Consider the following 14961-nt stretch of genomic DNA (forward strand, 5'->3'; position numbering starts at 1 on the left):
GAGGCCTAAAGTCACCTATTCATCCCAAAAGTGTCTGATCTCTCCCTTTGCTAGATTAATTCAAAACTGATCCCACTCCCTTACTCTCTCCTTTTAACGTTGCTACAAATATTTATGACTCTTATCTTAAAAAAAGATCTTTGTTTGAACTGCTCCCTCTGGAATAAATATTCAGGGCGGGATCCTCCATTTCTGAGACAAAGGGCAGGCTTCTCCGATTGCCAACGCCGAAATCGCATTCAGCAATTAGGCGGAGAATCCCTTTTGATGCCAAAATCGGGGGTGGTGCCTGCTTTGGGGTGCTCCGCCCCTCCAAAATGGCGTCATCGGTGAGTACGCCATTGGGATGGCCTCAGGACATCACCTGAAGGACCTCCACCGATGCTCCGACCCAATGGGCCGACTTCCCAACAGCATGGGTCACTTGTTGTCTGAGGTTTTGTCAACCTTGCGTGCTGGCTGCGGATTATGTCCAGCGCCGCCACAGTCAGGGGGAGCCATTCCGCTGGCTCTGGCCTGTGGTAGTCACCACTGTTGTATATATCACATACGAGATGTAATACGGTGAGGCTCCTGTACTACAGGTATGGGGGTAGATCCCTGCCTGCTGGCTCCGCCCAGTAGGCGGAGTATAAATGTGTGTGCTCACCGAGCTGCAGCCATTTTGGCAGCAGCTGCAGGAGGCTACACATCTCTGCTTAATAAAGCCTCGATTACCCTCTACTCTCGTCTCATCGTAATTGATAGTGCATCAATTTATTAAGCAGAGATTTTACAACGATGGACCTCCGCATCAAGCAGGATCACCTGCAGCTGCACCCTCAAGCAGACAATGCCAAGTCGGCCTTCGCACATTGGCTAGCTTGCTTTGTAGCCCACATCGGATCTGCGACAGAACCACCCTCGGAGGCACAGAAGCTCCAGATCCTGTATACGCGGCTGAGCTCCGGTATCTTTCCTCTCATCCGGGACGCGCCTGCCTACGCTGAGGCCATAGCGCTACTGAAAGAGAACGACACTCAGCAGACCAACAAGCTCTACGCCAGGCACCTCCTGTCCATGCGGCATCAACTCCCCAGTGTGTCTGTGGAAGATTTTGGCATGCCCAGCACGTCCTGGCGAGGGACTGCGATTGCCAGGCCGTTTCGGCCATTAAACATTCCAAACTTCTAATTAGGAACGCTTTCGTTACGGACATAGGGTCGGCGTACATCCGCCAGCACCTCTTAGAAGGGGCTACCTTCGAGCTCGCGGCGACCAAGAAACTCGCAATCTCACTAACGGTCGCCTCCCGTAATGTACAAGCGTACGCCCCCGACCGCATGGCGCTGCCCTCCTGGACGTCGTGGTACCCACCAGCGAACACCCCATTGTGGATCCCACCAGCGAACGCCCCCAGCCAACACCAAGCCTGCGCCGCACGGCAGCCAGCCAACCCCGGGGGACCCAAGTGCTACTTCTGCGGACAGACAAAGCACCCCCGGCAGCGCTGCCCGGCGCGGAGCGCACTCTGCAAGGCCTGCGGGAAGAAAGGACATTTTGCTGCTGTGTGCCAGGCCCGCTCGATCGCCGCTGTAACCAGGCCCATTGTTCCTGCACCCCCCACGTGCGACCCGTGGGCGCCGCCATTTTCGCCCCTGCAACCCACGTGCGGCCCGTGGGCGCCACCATCTTCCTTGCCTCAGACAACGTGCGGCCCATGGGCGCCGCCATCTTGCTTGCCTCAGGACACGTGCGGCCCGTGGGTGCCGCCATCTTCCCCCCATCAGGCCTCGTGCGGTCCGTGGGCGCCGCCATCTTTAACGGCACCCGCAACGTGCGGCCCGTGGACGGCGCCATCATTCCCGCCCCAGGACCCCTGCCCGTCGGCCACCTCATCGGGCCGCTCATCGCCTGCCGACCAGTCCCGGCCGCACAACCTCGCAACCGCCTCAAAAACGGTAAAGGTCGATGGGCACAAGACATCCTGCCTTCTTGACTCCGGGAGCACAGAGAGCTTCATCCACCTCGATACGGTAAGGCGCTGCTCCCTTGCGGTACACCCCATTAACCAGTGAATCTCCCTGGCCTCCGGATCCCACTACGTGGAGATCCGGGGACACTGCACGGCCAACCTCAACATCCAGGGCATAGAGTTCAGCAACTTCCGGCTTTACGTCCTCCTCAACCTCTGCGCTGTCTTGCCACTCAGCCTGGACTTCCAGTGCAACCTCCAAAGTCTAACCCTGAAACTTGGCGGCTCCCTACCACCCCTTACTGTATGCGGTCTCACGACTCTTAAGGTCGACCCGCCTTCTCTATTTGCAAACCTCACCCCGGATTGCAAACCCGTCGCCACCAGGAGCAGGCGGTACAGTGCCCAGGACAGGACCTTCATCAGGTCCGAGGTCCAGCGGCTGTTGTGGGAAGGCATTATCAAGGCCATCAACAGCCCCTGCAGAGCCCAAGTGGTGGCTGTGAAAGCTGGGGAGAAAAACAGGATGATCGTTGACTACAGTCAGACCATCAATCGGTACACGCAGCTCGACGCGTACCTCCTCCCATGCATATCTGATATGGTCAATTAGATTGCACAGTACCGGGTGTTCTCGATAGTGGACCTGAAATCTGCCGACCACCAGCTCCCCATTCCCAAGCCATCGTAAAAGCTGTGCGGCACTGGAGGCATTACCTGGCCGGCAGGAGATTCACTCTCCTCACTGACCAACGGTCGGTTGCCTTCATGTTCAATAACACACAGCGGGGCAAGATCAAAAATGATAAAATCTTGAGGTGGAGGATCGAGCTCACCACCTACAATTACGAGATTTTGTATCGCCCCGGTAAGCTCAGCGAGCTACCCGATGCCCTATCCCGAGGTACATGAACCAGCGCACAAGTGGACCGACTCCGGACCCTACACGACCCTCTCTGTCACCCAGGGGTCACCCGGTTCTTTCATTTCATAAAGGCCCGCAATCTGCCCTACTCCATTGAGGAGGTCAGGGCTATCACCAGAGACTGCCAGGTCTGCGTGGAGTGCAAATCGCACTTCTACCGGCCAGACCGCGCGCATCTAGTGAAGGCCTCCCGGCCCTTTGAATTCCTCAGCGTGGATTTCAAAGGGCCCCTCCTCTCCACCAACCGAAACACGTACTTCCTTAACGTGGTCGAGTATTCACCATCCCATGCCCCGACATGACGACTGCCACCGTCATCAAAGCACTCAACACCATCTTCGCCCTGTTCGGTTTCCCCACCTACATCCATAGCGACCGGGGATCCTTCTTTATGGGTGATGAGCTGCGTCAGTACCTACTCAGCAAGGGCATCGCCTAGAGCAGGACCACCAGCAGAAACGGGCAGGTGGAGCGGGAGAGTGGGGCGGTCTGGAAGGAGGTCCTCCCCGACGCCCTTCACTCCATCCGATCGCTACTTTGCATGGCGACTAATGCAACCCCCCATGAACGTCTCCTTACCTTCCCCAGGAAGTCCACCTCCGGGGTTTCGCTCCCAACGTGGCTGGCAGCTCCAGGACCCGTTCTCCTCCGCAAGCACGTGTGGCTCCACAAGGTGGACCCGTTGGTCGAGAGGATACAGCTACTCCATGCAAACCCGCAGTATGCCTACGTGGCATACCCCGACGGCCGCCAAGACACAGTCTCCCTCAGGGACCTGGCACCAGCTGGGTCCCCACCCCCCGCTGTCCCTCCGCCACCCTTCCTCCCCCCAGCACACATCACCATAGCCCTCGCTCCAGGATGATCCGTCTTCCCCTTGGTCCCATCCGGGATGAAGATGAGGTCTACATGCTCCCGGAGTCACCGGCGACCAAGCCAACGCCTGCATCGCCACCGGGACTGCGGCACTCACAGCGGAGGATCAAGCCACCCGATTGGCTGAATTTGTGAACTTTCCCCAAAATGTTTACCTTAAAATGCATGTAAATAGTTTTCCACCACCCCCGCTGGACTCTTTTTTAACAGGAGGTGAATGTGGTAGTCACCACTGTTATATATATCACATATGAGATGTAATACGGTAAGGCTCCTGTACTACAGGTATGGGGGTAGATCCCTGCCTGCTGGCTCCGCCCAGTCGGCGGAGTATCAATGTGTGTGCTCACCGAGCTGCAGCCATTTTGGCAGCAGCTGCAGGAGGATACAAATCTCTGCCTAATAAAGCCTCAATTACACTCTACTCTCGTCTTGTCGTAATTGATAGTGCATGATGGCCATAGCCTCACAATTGGAGTTCAAAGTATTGACGCCAGCGCAGATTCGTGGAGTTCCAAGACTGCAAAACTGCTGCCGCACATGGACTGATTCTGTTACTGTTGAAGGGCTAGCACTGGTACCACGTGGAACACAATCGATTCCAATGAGAATCGGTGCCGGATTCGCCGGTTTCGCCATTGACACTCAGGAGGCTGACAAGCTGAAGCCACATAGACACATTGCACTCCCCACACACAGCATCCCAGCCGGAAAGATGGCAGCGAGACACGCGGCCCCACACTTGACGGATGCTGAGCTGGGGACCCTCCTGGATAGGGTGGAGGAGAGATGGATGACCCTGTAATCCAGCCCGGGAAGGAGGCTGTCAGCTGCTGCCATTTGCCATGCCTGGGCAACACCGTCCGGACCGGCCATCAGTGCCGAAAAAAACTGCACGACTTCCTCAGGTCAGTCAGGGTGAGTAGGCAGCACTTTGCCCATGATATTTACCCTGTCCCACACCCGTCCCCTCCCCCAACCCAGAGGGAGGCAGAACCTCCACTCTGCACCACATGCCGGCTCCCATGGCTGGGTGTCCTGACCACTGAGGTCACCAGCTAACCATCCCCTGGGCTGCATGCATCGGACTGTCTACCACTGTAGTTTCCTGTTTGCTCCCCCCACCCGAGGAGAAGGCCACCCATAATCTCCAGGAATGGGAGAAGACCTGCTGGACTTGCGGCCCCTCCCCATGGCAGAGCAGAAGGCCCTGCACATGGTCGGCAGCCTGGAGGAATGGGAGGTCGCCGGGGTGGAGTTTGGGCGAGGACGTGAGACCCTGCTGAGTTGTGGTTCCCCTTGACACGTGTGTCAACCCACCACCCCACACCACCCTCAGCCCCACTCTCACCCTCACCCCCACACACCCTCAGCCTCATCCCACACAACCCTCATCCCCACACAACCGTCAAACCCAAGCCACACTCACCCCACACCACCCTCACACTCACCTTCACCCCCACACCACCCTCAGCCCCACCCTCACACTCACCTTCACCCCAACACCACCCTCAGCCCCATCCTCACCCTCACCCCCACCCCCACACCGCCCTCACCCCCACACCACCCTCAGCCCCACCCTCAGCCCCACCCTCACCCTCACACTACCCTCAGCCCCACCCTCACCCCCACACCACCCTCACCCCCACCAACACCACCCCACACCACCCTTAGCCCCACCCTCAATCACACACCACCCTCAGCCCCCCAACACCACCCCACACCACCCTCAGCCCCTCCCTCACCCTCACCCCGACATCACCCTCAGCCCACCCTCAGCCTCACCCCACACAACCCTCGTCCCCACACAACCGTCAAACCCAAGCCACCCTCACCCCACACCACCCTCACTCTCACCTTCACCCCCACACCACCCTCACACTCACCTTCACCCCCACACCACCCTTAGCCCCACCCTCACCCACACACCACCCTCAGCCCCCCAACACCACCCCACACCACCCTCAGCCCCTCCCTCACCCTCACCCCGACATCACCCTCAGCCCACCCTCAGCCTCACCCCACACAATCCTCGTCCCCACACAACCGTCAAACCCAAGCCACCCTCACCCCACACCACCCTCACTCTCACCTTCACCCCCACACCACCCTCACACTCACCTTCACCCCCACACCACCCTCAGCCCCACCCTCACCCGCACCCCCACCCCCACACCACCCTCACACTCACCTTCACCCCCACACCACCCTCAGCCCCACCCTCACCCTCACCCCCACACCACCCTCAGCCCCACCCTCTCCCCCACACCACCCTCAGCCCACCCTCACTCCCACACCACCCTCAGCCCCACCCTCACCCTCACCCCCACACCACCCTCAGCCCCCCCAGCACCGCCCCACACCATCCACAGCCCCCCAACACCACCCCACACCACCCTCAGCCCCTCCCTCACCCTCACCCCCACATTACCCTCAGCCCCACCCTCACCCTCACCCCCACACCACCCTCAGCCCCCCAACACCACCCCTCACCCCCACATCACCCTCAGCCCACCCTCAGCCTCACCCCACACAACCCTCATCCCCACACAACCGTCAAACCCAAGCCACCCTCACACTCACCCTCACCCCTACACCACCCTCACACTCATCCTCACCCCACACCACCCTCACCCCTACACCACCCTCACACTCACCCTCACCCCTACACAACCCTCACACTCACCCCTATACCACCCTCACTTCCACTACCCACACGTAGCCCCCCAGACCGCGGTCTAATCATGCATCTTGTCTTGTGTCTTGCAGGACCTGCTGGAGATGGGGTGTGTCCACCTGGCATCCCCCACCCTCAGCCAGTGATACAGCCGGAGCCCCCCCACCCTCAGCCAGTGATACGGCCGGAGCCCCCCCCCCCCCGGTGAGCCCCCCGTGAGCCGAGCAGTGACGCTGAGAGCAGCTCGGACAGACGTGGTGCAGACACAGAGGGAGATGGCCTAGTCCCAGAGGGAGATGGCGCAGTCACTGGCTGATGTGACACAAACTCAGAAGGTGGTGGCACAGTCAATGGGTGATGCGGCGCAGTCCCAGATAGAGATGGTCAATGCCCTGTGCTCCATGGTGGCGAGTGTGCAGACCCTGGTCGAGACCAGAGCGGGCCTCCAGGACTGGCAACGGGCACCCCGCGGGAGGAGGAGGTGATGGGCCCCAGGCCGGTGACTCCCGCAGGAGAGATGTCGGAACACCGCAGCACCTTGGACTTCCCCCCTCCTGTCTCCGGTACATCTGGTGGGCAGAGGGCAGAACAGGGCGGCACCACACCCCCTGGGATGCCCGAGCAGCAACCGGGCCCATCCAGGCCTGGCCACCCCAGAAGATGGCCGCCAACAGGGAGCCAGGTCGCAGGGCACGAATTACAGCGGGCCGCCTCCACTCCTGCAGTACCTTTTGGGGAATCACCAATGAAGTTAGACACTAGTTAAGTTGGCACTGGTGCAGGGCACAGTTTAGTTATAGGGGCTAGGGTACAAATCTGTATATATGTTGTCACATTAAGCACCTGTTCGCTCTGTTACAACCTGCCTTGGTGTTCTATCAGATGGGTGTGAAGGGTGGGCTGGTCTGGGCTGGCCGGATGGAGGGAGAGGGAGCAATGGGCGGACGTTGTAGGTGGCCTGGGCTCCCCACACTCCCCACCCCTGACCGTCCCCACCACCATCACCCCAGGGATTTGCCTGCACCATGTGGTGGAATGGCCAGCTCGCATGCAGGATTCACCCAGATGGGTGGTGGAAAGTGCTACCGTCGGCAGGAGTCAGACATTTCCAGACGATGCGTGGAACCCTCTCAGCAGCATTCTGGAAGGCCCCACCAGAGTGGTCCAGGCACCTGAACTGCACCTTCAGGAGGCCAAAACACCGCTCGTTCATGCTGCTGGTTGCTGTGTAGGCTTTGTCGTAGCAGGTCTCTGTGTCGGTCTGTGGCCTCCAGATAGGCGTCATCACTCACGACCACAGTAGATAACCCCTGTCACCCAGGAGCCAACCTCCCAGCCGGGATGATGTCTTGAACATGTCAGGAATTATCGAGTGTGCCAGGATGAAGGCGTCATGCACACTGCCCGGGGATCGGGCGCAGGCGTGCATGATGCGCAGCTGATGGTCACATATCAGCTGCACGTTCATCGAGTGGAACCCCTTTCATTTGGTGTAAAATGGCCTGTCATCTGCAGGTGTTTGTAGGGATCACCCCCTCGACCCATGGCATCCCGCCAATGGCGGAAAACCCCGCTGCCCGGGCATCCTGGCGGGCTCAGTCCACATTGAAGTCGATGTATTGTGCCGCCTGAGCCTCCGTGACGGTACGGGTGCACCTGTGCACCGAGGTCTGTGAGATACTGGTCAGGTCCCCACTTGGTGCCTGGAAGGACCCCTAATCGTAGCCGTTCAGGGCGAACATCACCTGGACGGTCACCGGGTGCAGGTGTCCCTCCCCCCATACATCCGTAGTGCCAGGTGTGCCATGATGTGGCAGATATGTCACACTGTCTCCCTGCTCAGCCGGAGTCTCCGGCGGCAAGCCCGGTCCAGCAGATCCGAATGACAGCTGCTTCTGGTACACACGAGGTCTCATGCTGCGCCTCCATGGCACCTCCTCCTCTTTGGCATGTTGGGCGGCCATGTCTCCCTCCTGGGCAGCTGTCTTCTGTTCCTCTGCTGCACACTCTGCTGCTGCACGCTCCGCTGCTGCACGCTCTGCTGCTGCACGCTCCGCTGCTGCACGCTCTGCTGCTGCACGCTCCGCTGCTGCACGCTCCGCTGCTGCACGCTCTGCTGCTGCATGCTCTGCTGCTGCACACTCCGCTGCTGCACGCTCCGCTGCTGCACGCTCTGCTGCTGCACGCTCCGCTGCTGCACGCTCTGCTGCTGCACGCTCTGCTGCTGCACACTCCGCTGCTGCACGCTCCGCTGCTGCACGCTCTGCTGCTGCACGCTCCGCTGCTGCACGCTCCGCTGCTGCATGCTCCGCTGCTGCACGCTCTGCTGCTACACGCTCTGCTGCTGCACGCTCTGCTGCTGCACGCTCTGCTGCTGCACGCTCCGCTGCTGCACGCTCCGCTGCTGCATGCTCTGCTGCTGCATGCTCTGCTGCTGCACACTCCGCTGCTGCACGCTCCGCTGCTGCACGCTCTGCTGCTGCACGCTCCGCTGCTGCACACTCCGCTGCTGCACGCTCCGCTGCTGCACGCTCTGCTGCTGCACGCTCCGCTGCTGCACGCTCCGCTGCTGCACGCTCTGCTGCTGCACACTCCGCTGCTGCACGCTCTGCTGCTGCACACTCCGCTGCTGCACGCTCTGCTGCTGCACTCTGCTGCTGCACGCTCCGCTGCTGCACGCTCCGCTGCTGCACGCTCCGCTGCTGCACGCTCCACTGCTGCACGCTCCGCTGCTGCACGCTCCGCTGCTGCACGCTCCGCTGCTGCACACTCCGCTGCTGCACGCTCCGCTGCTGCACGCTCCACTGCTGCACGCTCCGCTGCTGCACGCTCCGCTGCTGCACGCTCTGCTGCTGCACACTCTGCTGCTGCACACTCCGCTGCTGCACGCTCTGCTGCTGCACGCTCCGCTGCTGCACGCTCCGCTGCTGCATGCTCCACTGCTGCACGCTCTGCTGCTGCACGCTCTGCTGCTGCACGCTCTGCTGCTGCTAGCTCTGCTGCTGCACACTCCGCTGCTGCACGCTCCGCTGCTGCACGCTCTGCTGCTGCACGCTCTGCTGCTGCACGCTCCGCTGCTGCATGCTCTGCTGCTACACGCTCCGCTGCTGCACGCTCTGCTGCTGCACGCTCCGCTGCTGCATGCTCCGCTGCTGCACGCTCCGCTGCTGCTGCACGCTCTGCTGCTGCACGCTCTGCTGCTGCACACTCCGCTGCTGCACGCTCCGCTGCTGCACGCTCTGCTGCTGCACTCTCTGCTGCTGCACGCTCTGCTGCTGCATGCTCTGCTGCTGCATGCCCTGCTGCTGCACGCTCTGCTGCTGCATGCTCCGCTGCTGCACGCTCTGCTGCTGCACGCTCTGCTGCTGCACGCTCCGCTGCTGCACGCTCCGCTGCTGCACGCTCTGCTGCTACACGCTCTGCTGCTGCACGCTCTGCTGCTGCATGCTCTGCTGCTGCACGCTCCGCTGCTGCACGCTCCGCTGCTGCATGCTCCACTGCTGCATGCTCTGCTGCTGCACGCTCCGCTGCTGCATGCTCTGCTGCTGCACGCTCCGCTGCTGCACGCTCCGCTGCTGCACGCTCCGCTGCTGCACGCTCCGCTGCTGCACACCCCGCTGCTGCACGCTCCGCTGCTGCATGCTCCGCTGCTGCATGCTCTGCTGCTGCACGCTCCGCTGCTGCACGCTCCGCTGCTGCACGCTCCGCTGCTGCACACTCCGCTGCTGCACGCTCCGCTGCTGCACGCTCCACTGCTGCACGCTCCGCTGCTGCACGCTCTGCTGCTGCACACTCTGCTGCTGCACACTCTGCTGCTGCACACTCCGCTGCTGCACGCTCTGCTGCTGCACGCTCCGCTGCTGCACGCTCCGCTGCTGCACGCTCCACTGCTGCACGCTCTGCTGCTGCACGCTCTGCTGCTGCACGCTCTGCTGCTGCTAGCTCTGCTGCTGCACACTCCGCTGCTGCACGCTCCGCTGCTGCACGCTCTGCTGCTGCACGCTCTGCTGCTGCATGCTCCGCTGCTGCATGCTCTGCTGCTACACGCTCCGCTGCTGCACGCTCTGCTGCTGCACGCTCCGCTGCTGCACGCTCCGCTGCTGCACGCTCCGCTGCTGCTGCACGCTCTGCTGCTGCACGCTCTGCTGCTGCACACTCCGCTGCTGCACGCTCCGCTGCTGCACGCTCTGCTGCTGCACTCTCTGCTGCTGCACGCTCTGCTGCTGCATGCTCTGCTGCTGCATGCCCTGCTGCTGCACGCTCTGCTGCTGCATGCTCCGCTGCTGCACGCTCTGCTGCTGCACGCTCTGCTGCTGCACGCTCCGCTGCTGCACGCTCCGCTGCTGCACGCTCTGCTGCTACACGCTCTGCTGCTGCACGCTCTGCTGCTGCATGCTCTGCTGCTGCACGCTCCGCTGCTGCACGCTCCGCTGCTGCATGCTCCACTGCTGCATGCTCTGCTGCTGCACGCTCCGCTGCTGCATGCTCTGCTGCTGCACGCTCCGCTGCTGCACGCTCCGCTGCTGCACGCTCCGCTGCTGCACGCTCCGCTGCTGCACGCTCCGCTGCTGCACACCCCGCTGCTGCACGCTCCGCTGCTGCATGCTCCACTGCTGCATGCTCTGCTGCTGCACGTTCCGCTGCTGCACGCTCCGCTGCTGCACGCTCCGCTGCTGCACGCTCCGCTGCTGCACGGTCCGCTGCTGCATGCTCCACTGCTGCATGCTCTGCTGCTGCACGTTCCGCTGCTGCACGCTCCGCTGCTGCATGCTCCACTGCTGCATGCTCTGCTGCTGCACGTTCCGCTGCTGCACGCTCCGCTGCTGCACGCTCCGCTGCTGCACGCTCCGCTGCTGCACGCTCCGCTGCTGCATGCTCCACTGCTGCATGCTCTGCTGCTGCACGTTCCGCTGCTGCACGCTCCGCTGCTGCACGCTCCGCTGCTGCACGCTCCGCTGCTGCAGCTTCCTCCTTCTCGAGCAGCTTCAGATTGTATAGCCGCAGAGCATCCCCCATGGCTGCATCGACTAGCCGGAAGACCACCATTACCGGTTGAACTCCATTGTCTGCCGGGGGTGAAAGGCCGACATGTTAGCATGGTGCGTAACCGCCGTGCCCAGCCTGGTCCAACGAGCTACATGGTGGCCCCGATTGGCACTGCAGGCTCTGCCCCACATTTCACTTTCCACTCATCCCTGCACCTCTGGCCCCGTTGGTGGCTGGCACCATGGGGGTCCCTGGCCCTGGCGCCTGTGCCTGATGCCAGGGGTACCGATGACTAACACTGCCCTTGCCAGTGGTACACTCCATGGCTCCCGTCCAGTGCCCCCATAGGGGCTACAGTGGGCTTTGCCCTGGATAGGCGCTGGTGTGTGGTGGCCGGGTGGGGGGTATAGCGGGGGGTTAGGTGCGGGGCTGGCCCATACGGCCGGTGTCACTCTGCAGAACCAGGGGTCAAGTTGAGTGGTCAATGGGGTGTGCAGCAAGTTTGCTGCCTTGCAGGCGACTCTGCCTGTTCCCCTGTCGCCATCCCTCCCCTGCGAAATACGATTGGGCGGAGAATAGGTTCCGACGCCAAAATCGCGACTGGAGCCGATTTGATGCCAAAATGCAATTCTCCGTTACTCGACAGCGGCATCAACGTTTTCCGGAACGCACGTGCAGCAAACACCGTTTACTGCTCCTAGCGGGGAACTGCCACCCTAGCCAGCATGGCCAGTGTCCGTCTCGGCAGCCCTTCTGTGTCCTACTTCTCTCTCTCTCTCTCTCCCTAATCAGTCACAACGGCGGTTTCTGATTTTTAAAAGCACAGCTGAAACGTGTGATGCGACCATCAATTCACACGAAACCAGGAGTAGTAGTAAACTGTGGCTTTAATCAACTAGAACAGTGCCTGCCTGCGACTGATCTGTTAATGGGAGCTGCCTACAGGGCGACAGCTCTTTATACCTCCCCTCAAAGGGTGGAGGCAGGGGCGGAGACCACACAGACCCCAACATGCTACATCATAGGTAATACCTTACAATGGTCCATAGGTGGAGCCCACATGGGCAACAGCGTAATACAGATATGCACATGGTGAATTGTTACAATACATTCACCACATTCACCCCCTGTTAAAAAATGTCCGGCAGGGGTGAAGGGTTCATAAGTTCAGCCTGTCCGGCGCTCGGAATGTGCGCTGTGATCGCCGAAGCTCTGGTATAGCAGCTGGCCCGGGCGTTGAACTCAGCCGTGCTGGCATCGGTAGTCAAGTCGCCGGTGCGGGCACAGACGTGGACTCCGGGAGTGTGTCTTCTGGGGCTTCATTCCAGGTGGGTCGGTGAAGGGGGAATGGCGGGCGGGAGGGGGTGCAGGTGCCATGTAGGGGCGGGGGCGCTGGTCAGCGTAGGTTGGGCGGGGTAAGATGGTGTGGCGGTGGTAGTGGAACCTGCAGGTGCCAGGTCCCGGAGGGAGACCGTATCCTGTCGGCCGTCGGGGTGTTCGATGTATGCATACTGGGGGTTGGAGTGTAGGAGCTGGACCCTCTCGACCAGGGGGTTGGACTTATGGCTCCTGACGTGTTTGTGGAGCAGGACTGGTCCCGGTGTCTTCAGCCAGGACAGAGGCGAGGCCCCGGAGGTGGATTTCCTGGGGAAAACAAATAGGTGGTCATGAGGGGTCTCGTTTGTGGCCGTGCAAAGTAGGGACCTAATAGAGTTGAGTGCGTCGGGGAGGACCTTGCCAGTGGGAAACTGGGAGATTCCTAGACCGTAGGGCCAGGAGAACGGTCTTCCAGACTGTCGTGTTCTCCCTCTCCACCTGCCAGTTTCCCCTGGGGTTATAACTGGTAGTCCTGCTCGAGGCAATGCCCTTGCTGAACAGGTACTGGCGCAGTTTGTCGCTCATGAACGTACGTGGGGAAACCAAACAGGGTGAAGACACTATGTAGGGCTTTATGACGGTGGCCTCGGTCATGTCAGGGCAAGGAATTGCAAAGAGGAAGCGGGGGAACTCGTCGATGATGTTGAGGAAATATGTGTTGCGGTTGTTGGAGGGGAGGGGCCCTTTGAAATCGATACTGAGGCACTCAAAGGGCCGGGATGCCTTTACCAGGTGGGCCTTATCTGGTTGATAGAAGTGCGGCTTACACTCCGCACAGATCTGGCAGTCCCTGGTCATGGCTCTGACCTCCTCAGTGAAGTAGGGCAGGTTGCGGGCCTTGATGTAGGTGGAGAGTTCGATCCTCCACCTCAAGATCTTATCATTCTTGATCTTGCCCCGCAGCGTATTATCGAACATGAAAGCTACCAATCGTTGGTCGGTGACGAGGGTAAACCTCCTACCAGCGAGGTAGTGCCTCCAGTGCCACACTGCCTCCACAATGGCTTGGCTTCCTTTTCGACTGAGGAGTGACAGATTTCGGAGGTGGTGAGGGTTCGTGAAAAAATGCAACTGGCCTGCCTCCCTGATTGAGGGTAGCGGCGAGGGCGACCTCTGATGCGTCGCACTCCACATGGAAGGGGACGGACTCATCCACCGCGTGCATCGCGGTTTTGGCGATATCCGCCTTGATGCAGCTGAAGGCTTGGCGGGCCTCAGCCGCCAGTGGGAAGATGGTGGCCTTGATTAGTGGGCGGGCTTTGTCCGCAAAGTTGGGGACCCACTGGGCGTAATATGAAATGAACCTGAGGCACCTTTTCAGGGCCTTGGGGCAGTGGGGAAGGGGGTGTTGCAGGAGGGGGTGCATACGGCCGGGGTGGGGTCCTGGAACCCTGTTTTCCACGACGTAGCCGAGGGTGGCTAGTCTGGTTGTGCGGAAAACGCATTTCTTGTTGTAAGTGAGGTTAAGGATTCGGGCGGTTTGGAGAAATCTCTGGAGGTTGGCATCGTGGTCCTGCTGATCATGGCCACAGATGGTGACATTGTCCAAGTACGGAAATGTGGCCCGCAGCCCGTACTGGTCCACTATTCGGTCCATTGTTCATTGGAACACCGAGATCCCGTTCGTGACGCCAAAGGGGACCCGGAGGAAATGGAACAGGTGGCCGTCTGCCTCAAAAGCCGTGTGGTGGCGATCCTCCGGGCGGATTGGGAGCTGGTGGTACATAGACTTCAGATCCATCGTGGAGAACACCCGGTAGTGCGCGATCTGATTAACCATGTCCGCGATCCGGGAAGGGGGTATGCATCGAGGTGCGTGTACAGGTTTATGGTTTGGCTGTAATCTATAACCATCCGGTTCTTTTCCCCGGTCCTGATGACCACCACCTGGGCTCTCCAGGGGCTATTGCTGGCCTTGATGATTCCCTCCTTCAAGAGTCGCTGGACATCTGACCTGATAAAAGTCCTATCCTAGATGCTGTACCGTCTGCTTCTAGTGGCGATTGGTTTGCAGTCGGCGGTGAGATTTGCAAAGAGCGGGGTGGGTGGGGGTGGACCTTTAGGGTCGTGAGGCTACATACGGTGAGTGGGGGTAGGGGCCCGCCGACTTCAGGGTGAGGCTCCTAAAGTTACATTGGAAATCCAGTCCCAATAGAAGCGGAGCGC

This window comes from Scyliorhinus torazame, chromosome 12 (genome assembly GCF_047496885.1).
Source record: "Scyliorhinus torazame isolate Kashiwa2021f chromosome 12, sScyTor2.1, whole genome shotgun sequence".
NCBI lineage: Eukaryota > Metazoa > Chordata > Chondrichthyes > Carcharhiniformes > Scyliorhinidae > Scyliorhinus > Scyliorhinus torazame.